We start from the raw sequence: 21,683 nt of genomic DNA, 5'->3' as shown, positions 1-21,683 counted from the left end.
CGTCTCAAATCAGTGCTTTACTGTGCAGCTTTTACGTCAGGGTTTTTTTGTTTGTTTGTTTGTTTTGGTTTTTCTTACTTGCTTCTGAAGTCACATCTTCTATGACAGTGGCCAAATAGGGGACAGCTGCATTAGCAGCTGCCATGAAACAAAGCACCCAGATGTTTAACCACGAGTGAAACTGTGACGAAACTCTCTGACATTCGGGATGTTTGCGTAGGGTGCTGCAATGCTTTCTCGGTGCATTTTTTTCTTCTTCTTCTTCTTCTTGATCTTCCCCTGTTGCTTGACGCTCCCAACTCACGATTTTCTGAGAAGCATGACACATTTTCCTACCATGAGAGACAAAAGTGATTTTCACTTTGTTTCAGGTTCGTTATGAGTCAGTTGAAAAAAAAAAAAGAGAAAAAAAGAGAGCACTGAGGCTGCTTCCTCATTTATCAGCACACAGTTTGAAGAAATGAGAACACAATTTTTAAAGTCAATTCCATAAGCTGAGTATATCTCAAAGGCAAATAATGCTTGGTTGAAATGGTACCCCCCAAAAAAAAAAACAAAAAAAAAAAAACGAATGCCCCTTTCTTAGGGAATTCTGGTACCATTTCACCATTTGTCTCACAACTACCTGTGATGCCAGTGTTATAACTGAATGTAATATTTCCTAAATCTCAAGTGTATGAGGTTATATTTTTTATTTTCTTTATATTTTAATGATTAGAATGTAGCATTCTCAATGCTCTCTGGTTTGTGGATCAAAAGAGGATGACTGCAGTAAGAAATGAAGAGGTTTCTTAAAAACAGACACATGAACAAGACTGAGAACCGCTGGCCAGGTTTCCATCCTCCGTCAGTTTAAATTCAGACAAATATGGAAACACTGCAGAAATAAGGACACGATATCAGGGATACGAAGCACTAGATTAAATCTCCTGTGGGGCTTTTTATTAAACATGAGTGAGTGAAATACGAGCCAGTTCCAAGAGGTTTTTCACATCTAAAAACAAGTCTGTCTGCGTTCCCGTCATAAAATGGAACTCAGGCAAATGTAACAACTTCAGAAATGATCATTTTTCAGTAAACACCAAATGCCGAATATCAAATATTCATTCATTCATTCATTCATTATCTGTAAGCGCTTATCCAATTCAGGGTCGCGGGGGTCCAGAGCCTACCTGGAATCATTGGGCGCAAGGCGGGAATACACCCTGGAGGGGGCGCCAGTCCTTCCGAATATCAAATATGCATTTTTTTATTCTGATTCAGTCCACTCGTACCTGCTGCCTTCTGTCATGTTCAAAAGCTATTGCCATGACAACTGAAAAATATGAGAACTTTTTATTCTCTTCATATTTAGATTATTTATTTGCCAAATATTTTCATTCATTATTTATCGCATTTTCTTAAACCTGCAACAATGATATCTTTGTGGAGACCTTTCATGTCCTTTCATCTAATGTCAACTATTTTACATTCTGAGAACATTATACGAGCCGTCGACCGTTTCTAGATGTTTTATTTGATTTAATTGTATTTCAGATGTCTTCTGTTGGCAGATTATTCATAACGCTTGCGTTTTGCCAGCCTAACAACATATCACTTGAATAATCATATATTCATTGTGGAAATGGGAAATATATATGAGATGCCTTCTAGATTTCAGATGGTTTCAGTTGCCAAGATTTTGTTCAGTGGACTGTGTCCACCTTCAATGAGCAAATGTATTTTTATGTGTCTTTTCGAGATTTTATTTAGTATCGAAATGTTTTATTCACTTTTAATTTATTACACATTTATTTAGTGAACATATAAACACATGGATGTAAATCTAGCTGCAGATACCAAGGTCAGCTCCAGTTTTCATCATTTTTTTCCCACACCTTCGACAGAACATTTTCTCACCTCCTCAAGAAGCATTTTGTCTTATAAATCACAAACCAAGCCGACAAACTCCTTGATAAACAGATGACGAGTGGTGGAAACACTGAACCTGTTTGTTTGCTTAAAGCAAAGCTGCAGAGCCGCAGACGAAAAATGTTTAGCACAATGTATATGTGTCATTCACAGTCCTAGAGATTAAATCTCTAGTTTCACTCCGGTTCTTCTCAATGAAGGTTTTTAAAACAAAACAACACTTTCAGCCATGGGCCATATAATTATGCTTTAAAGAGCAACGACAGTAAAGTAAAAACATTAAATAAAATGAAAATGGTCTGATCAGATATTAGGATGTTATTTAAGTGTATTATTGGGGTAACAAGCAAAACATTAGCTCCTTTCTTTCCCAAAGACTTTTACATACCTCAACACTGGCTGAGTTTTGGGTCACGACGATCAGCCGAAGTTAACCTAGACCCTTGTAAACGTGCAGGGGCGGGGCGGGTGCTGGAGGACACTGCCGTTGCTCTATAATGCAATAATGTGTTAGAAAGTTAGTAAAGACAAGTCTGTCAGAATTGTTAGCAACACACTAAGTTACCTTCATCTAAAACTGTCACCATTTTGAAGAACATCAGAGTCCTTGTGAGAATAAATGATTGATGAAATATGATATATGAATATGACATATTTTTTTTCCAGTAGCAGTTGGGGCAGTATGTGAAATGCCAGTAAAAACAAAAAGCAGTTCGTAAAGTGCAATCAAATACAAAGTGTATTTGCTTACTAATTTTTGTAGTAAATGTGCTTATTCCTTATTTGAATTCCTAGAATGTGTTCTAAAAAACTGAAAAAGGAACATGTTCCATGACTTGTCCTTTGTGAGCTGTTATACAGCAATTGTTTGAGGACTAAGAACAATAGTGGATACAGTTCTGAAAGCAGATGTTACACGTCTTCAGCTGCAAAACTGAACTGAGCCTTTGTTTTTTCGTATTTTACCACTTGACATTTACATACAGCAGTTTCTCCAGATTCGTTTGATGAGTTTATGCAGTGTAGAGGAATAAATACCTAAAATCCCTGCAACCGTGCAATGTTCCTTAACTGTTAGATTAGTCACTGATGCTTTTTTGCTGAAGAAATGAGACACAATCCAATCATCTTGGTTCTGGACCTGAATTATTAGTAGTAAATGAATCGTGCTTATGTTACAAACAGGTCCAAGTGGATTTTCAAATCACTGCATTTGCATTTCACAAACTGTCCCAACATTGGGTTTGGAACTGGGTTTGTATAGTTTCCGAACACCAGATATCTTGATTTTGATCTGTTTTCTTGGTGTTTTGAGTGCTTTTCATTTCCTTAAAATTATGCTTCGGCAGCAGTCCCTCATGTTTTTGGCACATCTTACATGTAGAGCTGCTGATTACAAAGACTGATGACTGAAATATGAAGAAGCTAAGCCTGTATCAGTAGCTGAGTAACTACTCCTTGATTCAGACCCATTTGATTGTATACAGTGAGGTTTTTGTTTGTTTGTTTGTTTTCAGGCTCATGTTGAGTGATGGAAATGGACTGCTGTTGTTCTCAGAAAGCTCATTAAGATGTTTTATTTATCTACTGCTATTTTCAGAATGAATGTAATTATTCTTTATTTAAAATATTAATTAAAAGATTATAATTATTTACTTTGTCTCACACCGTTCGCATCATTGCAGTTGTTTCTGCTTGAATCAGGCGCTGAGAGGGGAACTCCCCTGAGCTTTCCTTCTGCAAACCTCTGCATTATTAAGTGGTTTCAGATGTAAACACAGTGCTTGAGAATGGGTTTATGTTAAATACTCCAGTCTAGAAAGAGAAAATAAAAACACATACTGATTCAGAACTTTTCACAGTTTTGCTGTGCAACATCACTTAAGGGTGACACCTGTTAGAAATTCGACATTGAAGAGTCAGGAGACTGGAGTTTATTTACACATACACAGGATCATGTATGAGTACAACTGGGTGATAGTATTCTATCTCAGGATGATCTGAAGTTTGGAAACTGGAGGTTCAGATGTTTCCTCACGTGCATGCAGAAAAGCACGGGCACAGGCTGGTCATCAGTTTTTTCACCAGTTCATTCTGTACCCAATCCAGTCTGTGACTGTTGTCAGTCCAGTCTGTTCCCAATTCAGTCCAATCCCAATCCAAAAACAACACCAAATATTTTAGAAGGGCCTTATATACATTGGAGAAATTGGGAAGGGAATAGGAGGAAGAAGAGGAGTTTGAGGTGGGGTAAGAGCATTGATAAGATAATCAAAGAAAGAAGGAGGTAAGATAGAAGAAGGAAGGGGAGAAAGAGGTGTGAGGGGTGGTATCATGTAAGGGGGGAGTGATTGGTGGGAACGGGAGATGGGATTATGAAAGATACAAAAAGACCATATAGTTTCTTTCACACCCGATGCCTGAAACATTTTACAATCAGCTTGAGATCAATTTGTGTCCTTAAATATCCTGTAAAATACATTAATGGTGTAGAGAAGACTAAAGCAAAATAGTACAAAGAAGCTTTTTATTCCACATTTAACTACGTCTAACCTTTATCAGCCTTAAACATAAAAACTGCATACAAGAGTTCTCAATTTACTGGTAAACAAAATGGCTGTATTTGCTTTATAAACACTGAAATCTGGGTTCCTTTCATCACTACTGTAAAGAGGACAGTAATCTCTAAAATGAACCATTTCAAACCGCTTTCAATGACTGTGTTTACGTCTTAGTCAATGAACTTTGTAGAAATGTTGAAAAGATCAGGGTAATTCCCCTCAGGGCATCCTTTCACCTCTTCAGCATCATACAGATCTTGAAATGGCCCAGATGCACACCTGAAATGTTTAGCAATAACAGGTAAAGCTCAAACCATAAAACTGACTCATAACTGAGGGTCACAACACGACATTTATGAAATTAATCAGATATGAAACTATGACTATGAAAGGTACAAGTACATTACGGTAGAAGATAATATTAAAGAGCAGCTGTGGGATGTCGGATGATTAGTTCTGGATCACAAATGCCACGCCAACTCATAACAAATATAGTGGGCAATGCTTTAACATTTAATAGAGCACAGCTCCATTTCTGCACAGGCTGATACTGGGGGCTATACACTTCTACTGCGGCAATGGGCATGGTAAGCTTAAACTCAAGTGCACTTGCTGGAGCTGCTCATTTCATACTTTAATATGGAGATTATAGAATGTAGCGGTCCTTACTATTGAAGAATGGTCGGCATCGGGGGGTACCAAAGTATCCAGAGCAATAATGGACTACACACGACTTGTAGAACTACAAACCACATTTTACAAACCATATTTTATTTATCTAGTGCGGCACTGTGGCGCAGCAGGTAGTGTTGCAGTCACACAGCTCCAGGGACCTGGAGGTTGTGGGTTCGATTTCCGCTCCGGGTGACTGTCTGTGAGGAGTTTGGTGTGTTCTCCCTGTGTCTGCGTGGGTTTCCTCCGGGTGCTCCGGTTTCCTCCCACAGTCCAAAAACATATGATGGTAGGTGGATTGGCGACTCAAAAGTGTCCGTGGGTGAATTTGTGTGTGTTGCCCTGCAAAGGACTGGCGCCCCCTCCAGGGTGTATTCCTGCCTTGCGCCCAATGATTCCAGGTAGGCTCTGGACCCACCGTGACCCTAAACTGGATAAGGGTTACAGATAATGGATGAATTTTATTTATTTATTTAATGTTTCACTTATATAGCACATTTCTAGAAACCCAAGGATGCTTTTACAATCAACACTCAACATTCAATCCACACACACACACCATGCAGTTATTGTTGGCAGTGTAGGAACATTCCTTGTCCACAAGGAATGCACCTATAAAAAGTGAATTCAGCTATTTTAAGAGGTTTGCCACAGGCCTCGGGATACATAGTTTATCTTTATGGCAGGGTGCCTTCATCATGTAGAAGCGAAAGGTCGTCTTGGAAATATTTTCCAAATGTGCTCTTAAAGTCCTGCTGTGTCATGACTTCAGGTGATCAACAAACACAGACATGCCTCCTCCAAATGACAGCTAAAACGTAGACAACAGAAAGGAAACGTGTGCTTTATTGTCACTTTACAACCGTGCAATGAAATTTGGCCTCTGCATTTAACCCATCCATGGTAATGAATACACACACACACACACACACACACACACACACACACACACCAGGGGCACTGGGCAGCCATCCTTGCTGCCAGGGGAGCATATGGGTTTTAAATGTCTTGCTCAAAGGCAACTCTGCTGTGGATTACACTTATTTACTTCCCTGCCTGCAATTTTCTTGTCAGTAGAAGGGGATTTAACTGGCAACTTCCCTTAATTTCTCCTACAGACAAACAATGGTCCATAATGGCCTTTATTGTGCAATTACAGAATAGCACATCGCTAAGGACATGTTAATAAGGCTGTATTGTTGAACTGTACTAGTGAGACCTGATAGTCCGACAGATTAGTATTTGTTTTGAGGATGTTTTGAGAGTGTCCTGCACATTTAGCTCAAGCTAAAAATGAGGCAATATCAGAACGTCTATTAACCTTAATGTACAGTTTTAAGAGCTGTGTTAGAAGAGGAAATTCACTGGCTTTTCAGGACTAGAGTTTGCCTTTCGGTGTCTGTGTCATTTTGTATTTGTAAACATGTTTGACAGCAGAATAAGGTTCGGAGGTTTGGAGGAAAAAAAAGTTCTGGAGAACCAAAAAGAATAACACAGATTTACCTTTTGGTGGAAAATGGCAAACAGCACGAGTAGGTGACTTGTTTATTCCTATTTATCGACACATAGCTAACATTAACCATTATGTGTTTTAATAACTGGAATTAAAATAATAAATAAATAAATAAATAATTAAAAAATATATTCCAGGCTTGTGCTGACAAAGTAAAGTGTGTAGATTTTACTTTGTAATGATGATGTATGACCTTCATGTGTCATTTGTCCAATAACCAATGACTGATTAGATCAGAGAAACCTTTTACCTCCCGAGTCCCCCTTAGCACTTTTTGAGAACCTGGGGGGCCCCCTCAACTAAATCGTGTGCCAGTATGCGGACCGCTCCAGTGTATATATAAAAATAACAAAATGTCATCCCATTTGTCCAGAAATTTTATATATAACAAAAATAAATGAAATAAAAAGCAGCACATGTATTCTCCTGTTTAACGCAGAAGAACACAACTATTTCACTCCAGATCCAGTCCATAATTAGTCTAAGTTCCATTTCATTTCTTTAGGTTTTTATCTGTTTTATACCATATTCTAGATAATCTTCATCATATTTTCTCTTTTTGGATGTGTTTGTCTGTCTTTTTCTGATGTTGTTGTTGTAGACAAGAAGCGGCCCCATTTTTCCCTTTCTCACGTGAAACTAATATCCACTGGTTTAAGTGTTGGTCCCATCATCAGGAGATTGTGCAAATGGGTCTAACAGCTGATGTGACAGACCTGGGCATTTGGGCTTTCCTCCGACACGTGGGGCCTGATATCATTGCATTAGCCGCCGTGTCAAAAGAGGCACTGGGTCTGATGTAAACAAGCATGTGCTTGTCTTCAGCATACGCAGTGTTGGCTTTGTGTGTAAATGTGTGTATGTGTTGGGGGTGGGGGGTGGGGGGGTATTAGTTAAATACTAGAATGTTCTGTTCATGAATCTGCATTGTCATTCTCTTATTTGCAACTTTTAAGTTCCTCATTAAGGATTCTGCTTTGGACTTCTGAAAAACTTTTTTTCTCAGAATATTTGGCCTAATTTTGACAGCACACTGGGTGTAATGACTTTTTCCTCCATTTTCTTGGAAACATTCATTCATTGTCTGTAACACTTATCCAGTTCAGGGTCACGGTGGGTACAGAGCCTACCTGGAATCACTGAGCACAAGGTGGGAACACACCCTGGAGGGGGCGCCAGTCCTTCACAGGGCAACACACTACCAACGTGTGTTTTTGAACTGTGGGAGGAAACCAGAGCACCCGGAGGAAACCTATGCGGACACAGAGAGAACACACCACACTCCTCACTGACAGTCACCTGGAGCAGGACTCAAATCCACAACCTCCAGGTCTCTGAAGCCGTGTGACTGTGACACTACCTGTTGCACCACCATGCTGCTCTTCTTGGAAACATTTGTATTATTACTTACAGCTGTGTTGGCCTGTGGTAAACAAAAATATTGCATAGTCACTGCATTTTCTAAATTACAAAGTCATCATACCACAGTGAAAATATAAAAATCTATTGGCAGAGGTGGAGAGGATCTGCAAAAAGAATGTGAGGAAATATGAGAAAAGTTGATAGTGGCATTGCCAATAAGTATGCAGTTAAAACTACAGGCACTCTTAAAGAACAACAACAAAGATCTTTGATTTAAAAAAAGGATAAATCTTAGTTTCTAGAACCACTAAAACCATCCACACAAATGATGTGTCTCAATATTTATCTGCTCTCTTTCCTTTACAGACAGTAGCCCTCAACTGAGGAGATAACAATTAATCAAACTACTCCAAGTTTAAATTAGCCATCAGATGACTGTTTTCAAACCTGTATCATATTATTGTGGACAAAGAGACAAAGCGAAGTGTGGATAAAAAACACTGAATAAGCTGAGGGGAATCCATGGTGGAAATTTAAACTGATTTTAAAAGAAGAGGAAAAGACCCTCATTTTACTATAGAGAGTGTCTACAGTAAACTACAGAATACAAAATAGATGCCCTAAAATATCATCTGTAACAGATTCCAGATTATAATGTGTGACTAAGGCATTCTGAAATTTATGACTATAAGAGAATGTAAACACAAAGATATCCAATGTTTATCTGGTAAATAAATAAAAAAAAGAAAAAATGCCCAATGTTCCCTTGACTATTTCAACATATTCTGCTTGTGTATAAAACTGTTACATTGACAAAACATTGTTAAAACATTTTATATTGCAACTAAATCTCTTTAAATAAAAGCAGCTCCTTTACCCACTTTCTTTACATCTATAAATGGCATGATTATTACAAATAGGTCTTAGGGCACAAAGGATGTGTGTTTGAATATAAAGCATTTAAGGGTTCCCCCTTATGAGTCTTGGTTCCTCTCAAGGTTTCTTCCTCATGAGCCGAGGGATTTTTTTTCCTTGTCACTGTGGCCTTTTATTTGCTCAAACACGGTCAGAAAAGCTGTCACCATGGTGATGCCTTTAATTAGAGAACATAATTGTGCTTTTTTCTATAATAACTGTAGATTTTAAAGTTGTGTTGACATCATATCTCATCATAGGACGTTAAATTCATGAATTTCATCTCCAGGACTTCTATTACATTCATATATTTTACACAGTTCTATGATGAAAGATTACCAATATTCTCTTTACGAGGAAGAGAGTGTAATGTACCTTTAGGGAACACAGCTGAATTTTAACAGCACTGTTGTAACTTTAAAGGTACATTTACACTGTGTTTTTTGAGAGTGTACATGGCATGGACCTGGCTCTCTGTAAACCTGCCTTGTGACCACAGTCTGTTGTGAAAAGCCCTCTAACTAAAATCTGATTGACTGATTTAAGGTGGAACAGAGCAGTGAATCTGGAACGTTCTAGAACGTATTCTCATCTGTACACAGCATCTAATTTGTCTTTGAAAATGACACGTAACGTCCATCACAGTATCCAGCCAGGGCCTTACCATAAATATGGTGTTTAAAAGAGCTTACTTTTCACAGCTTTAGGTTCTCCATTTTATCACTTGAATGTATACTATCTATTTACATTGTAACTCTATTGGAATTCATTTTAGGTTTTGTACTGTAAATATGTATGTTACATTTATTACTGCCCAAAATATCATTACTGCCCAAAACTGACAACAGAAGATTTTAAACCCTTTCAAGGATAAGTTGGTCATTTTCTTCAATAATTCTCCTACAAATTATGAAACAACTATTACACCGACACCCTGTGGCCTGGGTGTGTTAGCAATTTTTCATAAAGCAGAAACAACTCAATTATAGGTTTAGATATCATGGAATAATAACCACCTGTCTTCATCATATTTGGATGTTGTTTTTGCAAATCAGGCTCATGTTTTATAAAATGATTAAGAAAAATTCAAGTGTCTCACTTGCTGAACCTAATGGCAAAACATCTTGGAATGACAACATAAGCATCCAGAAGAAAACCCATACAGATGTCCTCACAGACGTTGACTCAAGGCAGAGATTGAAGCCACAAACCCTGGTCCGAAACCCAGCAACGCTAGCTGTTGTGTCACTGTGCTGCACCTAAAATGTATTTTAAATATTCCAATTTACTGATAAATACTTTTATTTATTAATTGCAAAAGGGGTAGTTTCCCCCCAAATGTAGTTGAACATGAATGTCATGTTTGACAAAATATATGAGAATCATAGAGAGCTTGGACAGAGCTATTGACTTTCTTTGTGCCTTCAGGAGCAGAATGATATTGCCTCCTTGTGGAAGTATAGCAACACTGCAGCATGAGCTGTTGTTTAATCACATCGAGGGATCAGGTTTACTGGAACTCATATTTAGATCTGCACTTGTCAACAGTTTTCACAGGAACGATGGATAACACGTGGGTCAAATTTGCAGTCACTGCTCTGTAGAATGCGTGTAGCCACAGGTAGGTCTGGCTAGGCTTGTGCTTCCCCATGTCAATTTTCATTCCTCAGCTCTCCAGTCACTGCTTCCTGCCATTGACTCAAGCCTTTGAGCTGCTCCATTGCTCAATGAAAGTAGGTGTCAGTCATTTATTCCAGTGATTTTTCTTCCTGTAACGAAATAGCTGTTATATTTAAACTCAATGTATCAGAGATAGTATACAGAGCTTCTTTTAAACCTAGCCGCTCCCATGTGGGTCACACCCTCTATGGAGCATAACCTTGTTCATTCAGGGGCTATAAATCACATATAATAAATTACATGTATTTTTTTTTAACAAATGGTGACACAAATGAGTAACAGATTTAGTCTGTGCATATCTCCTGCTCATACTTCTGTCGGCAGAATTTTTGATACACTACATTTATCATTCACTCATTCATCGTCTGTAGCCCTTATCCAGTTCAGGGTCGCGGTGGGTCCGGAGTCTACCTGGAGTGACTGGGCGCAATGTGGGATCACACCCAGGAGGGGGCGCCAGTCCTTCACAGGGCTATCAGAGTGTGTGTTTTATTTAAACAACTGTAAGTGTAAAAGTGGTACATTTTGACAAGGTAGCACCACTCTTCAGAACAGTCGGATTTGCAATAAAACGGTGGAGGTAAAAGGTGCCAGGACAACAAACCTGGGAAATCATCTGCGGGTCCACCGCTCCAGTTCAACGCCCTCGGCACAACACCGGCATTAACGGATTCTTCCGTGAGGCGCTTTCAGGCGAGTGTCATAGGCTACGTTCACACAGCAGGTAAAAGTGGGCCAAATCTGATTCTTTTTTCTTTTCTGCTGTTCACATTGTCTATATAATATGACCTATATATATGACATAAGTCTGAACACTCCTAAACTGATCCGGACACTCAGTGAACGATGTTTCAGGTGCGGACCAGAAGGAAATGTCCGTTACATACAAAGCACTTTCGATTTTTAAATGTGGGAATGGCACCGTACTGGTGTTTTACATTAAATATTTTGACTAGACAAGGCTGGGGTTTATCATTTACCTACTTAAGTGAAAGGCAAAAACGGCAAAAAAAAAGTACTGTCTAAACCACATTAAAAATTTAAACAGGACTGGTGTTATTTTCGCTTCAACCATAAATGTCATTTTAGGAGGGAGATCCTTGCTTCTTATTCAGAACATTCGTATTCAAGAGTTTAGTTCCACCTTGAATGAATCCGTTTAAGAGTCTCATTTGCGTTATTCTCCAGCTTCTTACTGAATACTCGTTTCCACCTTAAACAGCTATGCGAAGCTAAAGCTAGCGCCAGGTTTCATAAACAAACCACGTATTGAAACACTTCTTATTTCCCATTTTATCCAGTTAAACATTCGACCAAGTGCTCATCATGTCACTAAAACATCTACCTCTAGTAAAACTCTTATATTTGCTGTGTAGTACTAAGCTTTATTTCTCTGTTCCACCTTAAATAGGTGAATATGCGAGGCGTTTTAAACACAATGTTTACTCATTGTTTTGTTTTAAACACACACACGCCATGGAGAAACACAAATGAATCTACCTCAATTTCTTTAAAACTAACAAACAATGGTATTTACACCTTTCAATTATGTTGTTATTCACCTTCATCGTATAAAACACACAAAACACAGTACTGACACCTTTCAAATGTATGCTTCACTTTCTTTAACCGGTTTATATATTGGTCATTTCTAGTAAGCAGTCCATACAATCAACAGATATCGGTTCAGGGTTTACTACACTATGTATCTATGAAGTATGAGATGATTTTACTGTATAGTTTTTATGTAAATGACATTCAAAATTCCTATAATTGTCCATTGTTTTCAATGTTAACTCAAGTTTACTGCTTTATAATATGGTCATTTCTAATAAGTAGTCCATACAACCAACAGATATCAGTTCTGTGTTTGCCATACTATGTGCCTTTAAAATATGAAGTGATTTTACTGTATAATTTTTGAGTAAATTACATTCAAAATCACAATAATTCTCCATTGTTTTTAATGATGACTCAAGTTTACTGCTTTATAAAATGATCATTTCTAATAAGTAGTCCACACAAACAACATATATCAGTTCAGGGTGTACCACAATATGTGCCTAAAAAATATGAAGTGATTTTACTGTATAAATTTTGGGTAAATGATATTAAAAATCCCCATAATTTCCATTGTTCTTAATGATGACTCAAGTTTGATGTTTTATAAAATGGTAATTTTGAAAAAGTAGTCCACACAACCAACATATATCAGTTCTGTGTTTGCCATACTATATACCTATAAAATATGAAGTGCTTTTACTGTATACTTTTTGAGTAAATGACATTCAAATCACAATAATTCTCCATTGTTTTTAATGATGACTCAAGTTTGATGTTTTATAAAATGGTCATTTCTAATAAGTAGTCCATAAAACCAACAGATATCTGTTCAGGGTGTACCATACTATGTACCTATGAAATATGAAGTGATTTTACTGTATAGTTTTTGAGCAGATGACATTCAAAATACCCATAATTTTCCATTGTTTTTAATGATGACTCAAGTGTACTGCTTTATAATATGGTCATTTCTAATAAGTAGTAATAAGTAAAATTGACCATATTATAAAGCAGGGAACTTGACTCGTGTTAAAAAACAATGGACAATTATGGGGAATTTGAATGTCATTTACATACAAACTATACAGTAAAATCAATTCATATTTCATAGATACGTAGTATAGTAAATCCTGAACGGATATCTGTTGGTTTTATGGACTGCTTATTAGAAATGACCATATTATAAAGCAGGGAACTTGACTCATGTTAAAAAACAATGGACAATTATGGGGACTTTGAATGTCATTTACATACAGAATATACAGTAAAATCATTTCATATTTCATAGATACATAGTATAGTAAATCCTGAACGGATATCCGTTGATTTTATGGACTACTTATTAGAAATGACCATATTATAAAGCATTGAACTTGACTTGTGTTCAAAAACAATGGACAATTATTGTGATTTTGAATGTCATTTACTCAAAAACTATACAGTAAAATCACTTCATATTTCATAGGTACATAGTGTGGTAAACACTGAACTGATATCTGTTGGTTGTGTGGACTACTTATTCAAAATAACTATTTTATAAAGCAGTAAACTTGAGTCATCATTAAAAACAACGGAGATTAATTGTGAATTTGAATGTCATTTACTCAAAAACTATACAGTAAAATCACTTCATATTTTATAGGTACATAGTATGGCACACACAAAACTGATATCTGTTGGTTGTGTGGACTACTTATTCAAAATAACCATTTTATAAAGCAGTAAACTTGAGTTAACATTAAAAACAATGGACAATTATAGGGATTTTGAATATCATTTACTCAAAAACTATACAGTAAAATCACTTCATATTTTATAGGTACATAGTGTGGTACACACTGAACTGATATCTGGTTGTGTGGACTACTTATTCAAAATAACTTTTATAAAGCAGTAAACTAGAGTCATTAAAAACAATGGAGATTAATTGTGAATTTGAATGTCATTTACTCAAAAAGTATACAGTAAAATCACTTCATATTTTAAAGGCACATAGTATGGCAAACACAGAACTGATATCTGTTGATTGTATGGACTACTTATTAGAAATGACCATATTATAAAGCAGTAAACTTGAGTCGTCATTAAAAACAATGGAGAATTATTGTGATTTGAATATCATTTACTCAAAAACTATACAGTAAAATCACTTCATATGGTACATAGTGTGGTACACTCTGAACTGATATCTGTTGGTTGTGTGGACTACTTATTCAAAATAACTATATTATGAAGCAGTGAACTTGACTTATGTTAAAAAACAATGGACAATTATAGGGATTTTGAATGTCATTTACATAAAAACTATACAGTAAAATCACTTCATACTTCATAGATACATAGTGTAGTAAACCCTGAACTGATATCTATTGATTGTTTGGACTACTTACTAGAAATGACCAATATATAAACCGGTTAAATGCTGTTACTTTCTTTAAAATGAAGGGCATAAGCTCAGGTCTTCACGCGCATTGAGTATTACCGGTTTGTCACTAGTATACGCGCACTAAAATTTGACGTGCGGCTAGTTTAACCGTGTTTTCTCAAACGGCGGCTGGCTTAACCGCAGTGAAATATTTCCTCTCCGTCTCTGGTCATGGAGATTTTTAGAAGGGCAATGGGGCTTTTTGGATCTGGTAAAATATAACATCAACTCTGTTCACTTGGTCATTTCATGGCTGCAAGACACTACAGCTGCGTCATGTGTTCTCGTCTGTACTTGTTCTCGTGTTTTTGGGAAACGTCATCTGTCTCAGCCCAAGTACTGTTCCATTTAAAAGACCACATCCAGGCAAGTTCAAATACCCGAAAGTGTTGTTGCTCTGCCCGAGGATACATTGGGACGTGACTTCTTCAGACTTGACAGAGTCAGATGTCCAAGAATGCATTTTACACTGCTATAGACCATTATTTATTTATTTATTTATTTATTTATTGCAAACAGAAAAGATTTGGTTTGTGGGTGGAGCTTAATTGGTGTCAAAAAGTCACAGTGTGTATAGTGGTTTCAAGTGTAGGAAAATGGGAATATAGCCAATCAACATGGTTTTTACCAGTTATTTTATTAGCTTATGAGTAAAAGAGAGATTGTCCTACATTAATAAGCTAACTCTTAGTAATGGGGTGAGGTTTCCTGACCCATACTGTCAGGTAAATGAGCCAAGCAACCAACTTAATGGCCAAAGTTACAGTGGCCGGACATTTTCATGTAGCTTGTGGAAACACCCAGCATGTATACATAAGAAACACTCAAGTCATAAAATCTCTCAATGCCAACAATGTCCAGGACATTGAATACCAAGATCTGACGCATGCTTTTTGTGTTTTACGGACTTTGTGTCCTTCAAAGGCTAAAAATGGTACAGTCTATGGTGGATTTCCTATTTGACTGCTGTTACCATCACTAAATTCCACTCCTGTTCGCTCCTGTGCCTTGAAGGTGGAGCCAGAAACTTTCATTTAATTGTTTTTCTCAATTTATTACAGCTGAAGATGAAAGTGTTTTATTATAGTGGATCTCAATAGCACTCCCCTATAAACAATATTTTACAGAAATAATTGTGTTCTGCTTCAGTTTCAGTTGCTGTGTATTTACCTCAAACCTGTGTCGTTTAACACCACAGGAGTTACATAAACACAAAATGTTCCTATAGTTTACTAAACTGCTCATTGCTTCTTAAACAATTTAAACATTTGAGTATGTTTTCCTTCTTAATATTTGTATCAATAATGATTTGATGTTAAGTACCCCGTTCACTCTGCTGACATCTCAATATTCTGAAATCCTCGTGGCACGCAATGCACCATGGGATATCTCAGCTGGTGAAAGTCTTGTTGCATCCTTTGTTTTTCTGGAAAAGAAGGACGCATTTGTCGGGGGCATATGAAGGAGCAATGTTTCAAAAGCATTTAAAATGGAACATAGCCTCAAGTATGTGTTATTCTAATATCCTCAAGCTCCCTCTGCAGTGTGTAGAGACCATGTTGACCAAGTCTTCACATCCACAACCCAAAGACATTTTTACATATTTTTCTTTGTTCGTCTACACAAATAGCAGCGAATTGTAGGTCTATGTTTGTGTGTGTCTTCTAGGTAACACGCGTTGCGTGTTTAGTTCGGGTGTTTGGGGCCAGGTAGTGTGTTATCCCCAGTCGTGTAGCGTGTGCCTGACATTTTTCCCTTCTCCATAAAACTTGCCACAAACCAGTTGTGTAGTGTGAAATACCCAGTCTGTTTATAATCTGGCCCGACTTTAAAAGTCATGTAGTGCCTCCAGGGCTTTATACAGTCAGTTCGGGTGTGATGTCATAACCAGCGCCAACATCTGACACACAAGGCAAATGGAAAGCATAGTAAGTCAATATTACCCACCTACAGAGAAGGAATATAGCAACATCCTCAACATCTCTTTTCATGCTTGTCAACATTTGGAGGTCTCTCCACTGTCCAAACGGACCCCAAATGCCCAAACCCAGTTTCTTTCCCATTTACCAAGCCAGGGCTTTGTACAAACAACAGACATTTTTGAAGAGTGCAAACCGACTAGAGATCTAACAAATGGTGAAGAAACATTCTCTGAAGTTTATAAAAAGTGTATTGAATAAAATTATTAATATCACCTAAATATTATATATGTACATTTACAAACAGAACTTTAGATACAGCCCCTTCTGGTGGAACAATATGTTTATCCCACATCGTTGTTCGTCGTGATTTGTTTAAACTGCAGGATACTTCTACGTATCTACACGGACTCAAAATAAACACACTTTACAAGTGCTCCAGTTGATTAAAACTGTAAAGTACCGTGAAGAAAGACTAACTAATGTGTATTTGTGTTAAAGTTACTCACGCTTTAAGACAAAGGTCCTCTCTGTTTTGGAAAACTGCTGCTATAAGCTACATTTGTGAAAGTCTGCGCATGCGCAGTCCACGTCGGGCGAGCAGATCGCGCAAATCGAGTAGCTATGCTACATGATTCAGGGCCTGATTTAAAATTTTGAGCGTCGTTTAAGGATTAACACAGAGAGAAACAAACAAACCGAGACGATCAGGGAGTAGAATGGAACCAGCAAAAACCTATGGCGTTCTGAAGTTTGAGAACGTTTTGAACTTTTACCATCAAATAATGTAAATTGTTTTAAAGAATATTATGATTAAGGATAAACAGACAGTGACTGAAATTGATTGTGTTTTATCAGTTTTACTAAATGATCGGCTGTGACCTATTTAGAAAGAACATTTTAATTGTATAAAATTGTTTTTGAAATTTCATCACGTTTTTTTTTTCCAGGTGATGGGTGTATTTGGTACTGATGGGAAAGATGGATATATTTATCTCATACACAGCTCCTCTCCCTGCACTATAAGTTTAATTAAGTTCTCATTGTCTGAAAACATGTGTGATCAGGGATGGCTCTACTCATGTGCACTATATGTCGAAAATAATTTTTAGTGAGCTATTAGGTTATCAGGTAAGTTTGAAATTATATGCAGTGGAGCGTTGATATTTTTTTATCTATTATTATGTGTAATGTGCACTATGTAGGACTATTAGGACGCAGCCTGACTTCCTCCTCTGATTGACACAGACGAACAGAGCTCTGTTTACAAAAGTGACGTGGATAAATGGGTCAGGGATCCATACATATATTTCTTGATATGTAATGAGTGGATAACTAAAATGGTGGCTACCCTGCATCGTGACGTCAGCTGACACTATCAAATCATCAAAACAATGCAACTTTGTTTTATGACAATGCATACCTTGAAAATACTATTAATACTAAGAGGTGCATTTTTTGTTTTGTTTCAAGTCCCAGACAACAAATAATTGACTAGGTTAATAATTTTTATAGGTAATAATTGTTATCAATTCACAGCTCTTCATTATTGTAGGTGAGACTGGATTTGGGGAGTTTTTTTTATTATTTAATGTTTGCGATATGATTGCACACAATAACGGTATGGCACAGCCCACAGTTTGTAGGTATTTTAGATCCTGTTAATATAATTCAGTCATTCATTGTCTGTAACCACTTCTGGGCGCCGTTAATGTCATGCTCTTTTGAAAATAAGGTATGGTGGAAGCTAAGTACATACAGGTAAAAAACAAACAAACAATAAAAAGGCCAAAGAAAAGGGGGGAAATGTCACAGCTGTGAGCCTTATGTATAAATTCTGAACATTTGTAAATATAGATGCACATTTGTCAGTCACATGTCCCTTTATAAACAAGAAGGATGAGTTGTCAACTTTTCAGTTAAAAGTGGGGAAAATTCCCAAAGTCTCATTCTGCTGAGAACTTGACTGAAGCAAAAACTACTTTAATGGAAGAGTGGGGCATTCCAAAAAAAAATTAGATGACTTGTGATGATTAAGCAAACAAGGAGGCATGTGCAGGTATATTACCAACGCAGCACGTAATCTGCATTGGACATGCCTTATTTTATTGTTAAAGGTGATGTTCACGATTGTAATTAAACAACATTTTTATAAAATTCCTCACTATTTGCTGCTCTTCGGTCTGTTTGCACACTGGAAACCAGTCTAATGTGTTTATGAAACCAAACCCTAGTGTTAATAATAAAAGACATGCAAGGCTTCCTCTCTCTCTCTCTCTCTGTAAATGTTCAAAATCCTGAAAAGTGATGATATAGCTTTATGCCTGCTCCATATGTGGGTAATATTGACTTATTTTGCTATTTTCTCTATCAGGTTATTTAGGTAGGAACCTGCTCTACATTCAGGAGAGCGATAACGGCATGAATGATAACACAGAGCGAAAGTGCTACACAGCTAAACAACTCCAGTTACTAATGAGTTTCTGTGGTAATTCGAACAGTGAATAAAAGCTTGGACAAGTTAAACCTCAGTCACATACAAACAACATTCGTTTTTCTCCACAAATATACCTCCCTACTAAAAAGACGCAGAGCTTCTGAACATAAACCAGAGAGAACTGCAGTTCCCCACAATCACAGACATTCCCTTTAAAGGTACATTTACACTGTTTGTACATTTAGTGACCAGTAATGTACATCTACCGTACTTTTTTTTTCTAAGAGTGTCAGTTGTTTAATTGTTACCTTGATGTGTTCTTTATCAGTCATAAGACTGATACTTTCAGGCGTAAGGTCTCTGCAATAAAGAAGAGGACAAACCCCTAATTAGTTTGCTAGAATACTGAAGAAATATTGTGCAACAAACACTGATATCTACAAACCTCTTTTATATAGAATAGTTTTCATGTTGGGGCGCCACGATGGTGCAGCAGGTAGTGTCGCAGTCACACAGCTTCAGGGGCCTGGAGGTTTTGGGTTCGATTCCCGCTCCCGGTGACTGTCTGTGAGGAGTTGGTGTGTTCTCCCCATGTCCGCATGGGTTTCCTCTGGGTGCTCCGGTTTCCTCCCACAGTCCAAAAACACACGTTGGTAGGTGGATTGGTGACTCAAAAGTGTGAGTGTGTTGCCCTGGCACCCCCTCCAGGGTGTATTCCCGCCTTGTGCCCAATGATTCCAGGTAAGCTCTGGACCCACCGGGACCCTGAACTGGATAAGCGGTTACAGATAATGAGTTTTCATGTTTTTTTTCCTTTCAGAAAAGTTTGTGATTACTCAAATGAGGTTGAGGGTTACTCAAAAATTGGTAGAGGGTTATTCAAATGAACTAAATTACTTGGTCAGGGTAGGTGTCATCTTGCCATCAACGCTGGCAGCAGTAGCCTATATAAAAGGTTTAAGGTTTAATAAAAGGTTGGTTTAAATAAGCATTTTGAAATGATTATGTAGCTTAGTTTCTGTCATCATTAAGAGCTAATGTAGGTGCCACTGGTCTACAGTAACCAGTTACCAGAATAACGTGTTGGATTTTTTCCATGCTTGCCCGGTTTTAAAAGGCACAAAATATTAGTGTTAATTTACATGTAGTTTATTTATAAACAGAAAGTGACTCTTAGATTTTGCTACTGAAAGTGCAAGCACAGTTTAAAAAACAAATGGGGTAAAATCCACAACTGACCAGTACATATTTAGGAAACATATTTAGCACAGAAGCCTCAATGTCTTCTGATGATCTGATCTACAACATCAGATTTTTCAGTATTTGACGTGCCCACCCTTTAAAGATATTTGATTTTATTTCTTAAACAATCTGAAGGGAGACACTTAGCCTTTAATTACAGCCATGTGAAAAAGTTAGGACCTTTGTCTTTTTAAACATATGAACGTATGAGCTTCATTTGAACAGTATTGAGAGATTATTGAACTAAACAAATAAAACTGAAGAAATAATTTATAAACGCAAGTTGTAAAATGTAATGAACAAAAATGTATATTTCTTGTGAGGAAAATGTTAGGACACCCTATGCCCTAATAGCTGGTATTTCCCCCTCTGTCTAAAATAACCTCAATTAGATGTTTCCTGTAACCATCTACCAGTTTCTGACATCGACTGGGAGGTGGGTTTCCTCCTCGTGTAGTCGTTTCCTGATGGTAGATGCACGTAACTTGACGTCAACTGTGGCAAGAGCCACTTGTAGGTCCCGTGATGACATTTTAGGATTGTTGGAGACTTCTTTATCCATGTTGCGGTCTGCTCTTGGACTGAACTTGTTAGGATGGACTAACCTGACCAATGTTGGCAGGTGGTTTAAATGTTCACTTAGAAATCAGCCATTCTACTGTCCAATTGTTTTGAGATCTTTTTACATCCATTCCCAGATTCATACACATCTATAACCTTCTTTCTGAAGGCCTCAGAGATCTCTTTAGCTCTCGGCATGGTGATATCACTCACTTCAGCAACCAAGGGCAAATCAAACTAATGTCTGAGTTTTAAATAAGAGCCTCCTCCAATGTCCTCTTTAATGATGGTCTAATTATTTACAGCTGATGTGGTGCGTCTGATTCTAAATACAGACATTTTAAACAGTAATAAATGTAGGGGTGTCCTAACGTTTTCCTCACAAGAAATGTTCAGAAATTTTGTTCATTAAATTTTACAACTTGTGTTTATAAATAATTTCTTCAGTTTTATTTTAGTTCAATAAGCTCCATATGTTTAAAATGTTCAAAAAGACAAAGAATTTCATGATTTTCACATGACTGTATGTCTATTTGGATAGCTAATCCCATTCTGCCCCGTGAACGATTGGTGCGCCCTCCAGGGTGTGCTCCTGTCTTGCACTCAATGATTCTGGGATGTGACTCCGGACCCACCGCGACCCTGAACTGAATAAGCGGTTACAGACAATGAATGAATGGATGAATGAATGAATGAATAAATAATACCATTCTGCCCACACAGTACATCAGATAACTTTTTTAAATATTGATCCATGAAACTTGGTATTGTAATTTGAAAATATGGTTTTATTAGGTGCCAATATTGTGGGTGATTTTCTTTAGAAAGTTACAATCTTTAGAAAAGTGTTTTGGTGTCTTTACACTGTCACTATGGTGCCGTGTATTCTCTGTCACTGTAGTTGCATTTTGCACACTCAATA

The 21,683-nt window shown here is 37.3% G+C and overlaps 1 protein-coding gene and 1 long non-coding RNA gene across 3 annotated transcripts in view; one reads left to right on the top strand and one right to left on the bottom strand.

The window, feature by feature from the left end:
* Positions 1 to 10,260: 10,260 nt before the first annotated feature.
* On the bottom strand, positions 10,261 to 17,150 carry LOC136686954 (uncharacterized). The gene is made up of 3 exons (XR_010800395.1): positions 17,031 to 17,150; positions 15,926 to 16,028; positions 10,261 to 10,703 (listed from the first exon to the last, which is right to left on the bottom strand). It is a non-coding gene; the product is annotated as an uncharacterized lncRNA (long non-coding RNA).
* The window catches only part of LOC136686953 (uncharacterized), a 29,552-nt gene continuing 19,072 nt past the window's right edge, over positions 11,204 to 21,683 (top strand). For both annotated transcript variants that reach the window (XM_066661080.1, XM_066661079.1), the window contains exon 1: positions 11,204 to 11,338. The gene's annotated coding sequence lies outside the window, so the exon portion shown is untranslated. The remainder of the gene's footprint in view (positions 11,339 to 21,683) is intronic.

The sequence above is a fragment of the Hoplias malabaricus genome, chromosome 2, assembly GCF_029633855.1.
Source record: "Hoplias malabaricus isolate fHopMal1 chromosome 2, fHopMal1.hap1, whole genome shotgun sequence".
NCBI lineage: Eukaryota > Metazoa > Chordata > Actinopteri > Characiformes > Erythrinidae > Hoplias > Hoplias malabaricus.
This window is presented reverse-complemented; position numbering and strand designations above follow the sequence as displayed.